Raw genomic sequence first — 4407 nt, forward strand, 5'->3', positions numbered from 1 at the left:
TGCTGGGGGGGTCCCTCCATGCCTCTCCTGCCTGGCGATTGGCCACAGGGGAGTCCAGGTACCCCTCCAGACCCAGGAGGCACTAGTCACTGAGCCGGGGGAGACCCAGCACATTCCTCAGTGGACCTGGAAGTGCTTCTGGTCCACTTCTGGGTCTGCTGCCAAGTGTGCTGGGGAGCTCCCCATGCTTCTGTGATATGCTACGTCTGCCCTAGCACTGCAGCACTCCGAGCCCCTGCTACTTAGAGGTATGTAGAAAAAACAGGTAAAGCTGTATCTACATCTGAATTGACAAATCTTTCTGAATCTCTCCAAATTGATTCAGAGGGTTCCGAATCGATTCGGAGAGATTAAAGGGTCCTTTGATTCAATTTGGATTTGGAGATTCGGCCACCAAATCGGTATAGGTACTGTAGGAAGAAAAGCTTACAGTTGTGTACAGTCACTTTTCTACATTATATTTATCAGGTTTAGGCCACAGCCGTACATTTGAAATGATAATGGAGACATCATCAATAGATATGTGCAGAAAGAGAATTAGGAAGGTCTTAATTGATAACAAACACAGCAGAAATGAATCTGAAAAAAAAAAAGTATGTTTTTTAAAGAAGCCTATACTTCACTGTTTCCACTGATATGCCATTATCATTTGAAAATGAGGGAGATGAGGGAATTGCTGCTAATATGCAATAATGTATGACTCAGTCCATCACTAATTAATTAAAATCTTTATCCTCTTGCAAAATATGACTTAACGTCTAGGCAAAATAGACCTTCAGCAGTTAGAATAAAGCAGATGCATCTACACGTGCGATTAGCCCATAGCAATAAACTCCAGCGCAATTTGTGCCAGAGTTTATTGCTCCTGGGTGCAGCCTTTACACATGTGCTTGAGACCACACCACTTTGAGCCAGGGCATTGCCGCCCCAGCTGTCAGGGAACCTGGGGGGTCATCCTGCTAGCCTGGAACTGCTCTGCCCTGGCTCAACGTGCTGAAGGGGGGCTGGCTGGGGCACAAGGGTGGTATAGTACAGGGCTAGTCAGCAGGCAGCCCCTGCATTGTCGCTCCTTTGTGCCCCAGCCAGCCCCAGTCATCTACATGTGCATTTTGGCACATTAAATAACTCCACCATAGCATAGTACTTGTCCCAGACAGTACTATCCTACAGCAGAATTAATTAATTTATTGCACCCTAATAGGGGCACATGTGTAGATGGTGATGCTGTACTGTGGAGCTAATTAGTCAACTCTGCAGTAAAGTATATGTATAGATACACCCAGTGGATAGAAGACTTCAAACTATGCTTGATATTGCCTATCAATATTCTGAATCTTCTGTTAAAAGCCAAAGTAAAAAAAACATCAAACCTCATGAGCCACCATTATTACACTGACACATTGCAGATTTTACTGGGAAAACTGCTGCCTGGGCCAGCATCTTGAGAAAGATTGCTCTGGCTGAACAGAAAACTTATTCTCCATTCTTCTCTATAATTGTCCAAATATAAATCAGCCTCCCTGATGAACTCCCCCTTGAAAGAGGGTAGATCATTTAGCTAAGATTCACGATAGTTTGTATTTCAAATTGCCTTTCATTTGAGGATCTCAGAGCACTTCACACACATCGCTATTTAAGTATCACTATATCCAGTACAGATGCTAAGTAAATTGATCAAGACTTAGGAAATTCATCAAGACCATACCAGGTCTGTATGGCAAGCTGAAAACAGAACCAACGTCTTCTAAATTCCAGTCTTGTGTTTTAAGCAGAAGACCATTTTTCTATTTGTATTAGCATATTACTTACCTCTAGTTACTTTGTCAGATTACAGAGGACATACTGCTTAGAGAGGATTTTAGCTAAGGAAAATAGAATGGGTGTCTTACGTTGTCATTTACTATGCAGTTAGGCTGGTAAACCAATCAGATACCTGGCCTGAGTGAAAATTCCTATTTTGCTTCCAGGGTAACTTATGATTTGGAGCGTCAGCATGCTGTTCCTGTTTTCCATTATTCTATTGCTGTGCAAGTGCTGGGCTGCCTCATTGTAAGGTTTACCCTGAGGGGGAGAAAACATTCCATTTTCATAAAATAAACTTCAATTCATTATTTCCTTCTTTCATTAGTCACTTTTGTCAGTTTATATTTCGGTGCTTTATAATTAAATTGTATGGAGCCCTGAGGATCTGTGTGTAATAGAGTGGGTCTCATATGAGGTTTATCTGGGATAGAACCATATACATCCGCTTCACATTTTTTAAGCCCAAAGAGGAGCTGTTCCTAAAGACATACTATTATGCATTGTAAATACAGGTGGCCTCAAAAAGCCACGCACAGCAGAGCCATGCTAATTTGCATTGACAAATGGGTGTAGATTAGTGAGGTTAGCAGACCAGCAAGTGATGGAGTGGAACCAGTGCTGAAGATGAGAAATGTTCCACAGGACATGGCAGGAAAACAAGATGATCGCTTGTCCTGCCCTGGCACCCGATAAAGCCCTAATCAATTTACAAATGGCTGCTCCTGCTCCTGCTCTAAGAATTGGACATGGACAAAGGGTTTCATTATTTCCAGGAGTTTTGGTGGAAGCAATGGGAGGAACAAGCTGGTAGCCTCTCAGAGGGCTGGATGGTCTTGAGAAAAGCTGCTGCCAAATGCACCACTACTCCCCTGTTCTCTATCTGCAGTAGTATTCTGGAAAGCCTATGCCTCCTCCTTTCTCCCTTAGCACTGAACCCTACAGTGGGAAAAGTCAAAGATAACCCCAAGTTCTTGTTGCTACGGGAAAGATGGGGCACCTCCAGCTTGAAGTGTAAGAAGTGCAAGGAAAATAACAGCTCTGAGGACCACTGCAAATGAGCTGGGGATCAGGATGTCCTTAGTGCTGTGGCTACAGAAAAACTGCAATAGGAGAAGTGAGACTCCACACCCCACCCCACTCTCTTCACCCCTCAGAGCAGCAACAGGAGCTGCTATTTTTAAGATTATTGTATTTTTAAGTAGATTATATTTGGGATTTTCAGTGACTAGGGGGAGAGGGGCTAAAAGAAAATATAGTCTTGTCTTTAACTTCCTATGGGGTGCAATGGGCCCACTCACATTGTTGCTCTGCATTCCAATTATCTGCAAACCAGCAAATTCATCTTAATTTTTCATTGTAGTTTTGCAAGCTTCCAAATGCTGATAACATTTACAGAAGGATTCTTTTTAACATAACAGCAAATTTTCATTGAAAAGGTAAGTGAGCTGTACAGCATTTTCTACTTTAGGAACATGTCTACATATGCCCCTGACTGTGCAGTTGTTACTGCACAGTTATTTAGTACTTGCTAAAAGAAGTACTTAATGAGTGAGCAGTAACAGCTGTTACTGCGCAGTCCCAGCAGTGCATGGATCATTTCCAACCCTACTGCAGAGTAGCTTGTTACTGCTGCACAGTAGCATCGGCATCATGGTTCCCGCTGATGCTATGTCGCCATAGTGAGGAGCTATGTTGATGAGCTCATTGCTATGGCGATGTAGAGTCTCATGTAGACATACCCTAGGACTACCAATTACCCCAAGCCAATTTAGACCATTATGATTTTAATTCTTTTCAGTATAATACTAATTCTAGTGATGTTTTTGTTGTTTCATTGTTTATTAAAACTTTTTGTATACCAACAGATTCTATATTATTCATCAATAATATGGGCCAAATTATCACCAATGGTGAAATGCAGCCTCCAAAACCATTTTTTTTTTTTGATGTCTGCAAAACCATCACAAGAAAGATCTTGACTCTGAAAGTATTTAAGAAGATCCATTCACATAAGTAAAGTCAGGTAGGTGTGCATATCCATCTACAGAACTGGAGTCCTCTGTTTTAATGAAGTCAGAAAAAATATTTCTGACTATAAATTTATTTCTACACAATTCTTTTTGTTGATCTCAAAAGTACTATTATTGGGCAATGGGGAATGATGTACTGTAGCACAAATCCAAATATTGGAACTTCTTCAAAGAAATAATCTAAGGGCACTTGTACATGTGAGTGTATGTGTGTGTGTGGGGGGGAGGGGTTAGTTCCCCTAAATTGAAATGGTGGTTTTTTAATTTCATAGTTTCATAGTTTCTAGGGTCAGAAGGGACCTGAGCAGATCATCTAGTCCAACCCCCTGCCATGGCAGGAAGAGCACTGGGGTCAAATGACCCCAGTAAGGTGGTCATCCAACCTCCTCTTAAAAACCCCCAGGGTGGGAGCCTGCACCACCTCACTTGGAAGCTGGTTCCAGACTCTAGCCGCCCTGACCGTGAAGTAGCGCCTCCTGATGTCCAACTTAAACCTTCCCTCCGCCAGCTTGTGACCATTGTTCCTGGTCACTCCTTGCGGCGCTCGGGGGAACAGGGACTCCCCCAGCGCCTG

General features: G+C 42.8%; 1 long non-coding RNA gene across 1 annotated transcript in view; it reads right to left on the reverse strand.

Moving 5' to 3' along the window:
* Nucleotides 1-3314, reverse strand: part of LOC109289554 — an 18835-nt gene extending 15521 nt beyond the window's left edge. Inside the window, exon 1 of the long non-coding RNA XR_002095403.1 lies at nucleotides 1934-3314. This is a non-coding gene — a long non-coding RNA (uncharacterized LOC109289554). The remainder of the gene's footprint in view (nucleotides 1-1933) is intronic.
* Between the last annotated feature and the right edge of the window lie 1093 nt (nucleotides 3315-4407).

The sequence above is a fragment of the Gavialis gangeticus genome, unplaced genomic scaffold (genome assembly GCF_001723915.1).
Source record: "Gavialis gangeticus isolate Ggan-Ray unplaced genomic scaffold, GavGan_comp1, whole genome shotgun sequence".
Lineage (NCBI taxonomy): Eukaryota > Metazoa > Chordata > Crocodylia > Gavialidae > Gavialis > Gavialis gangeticus.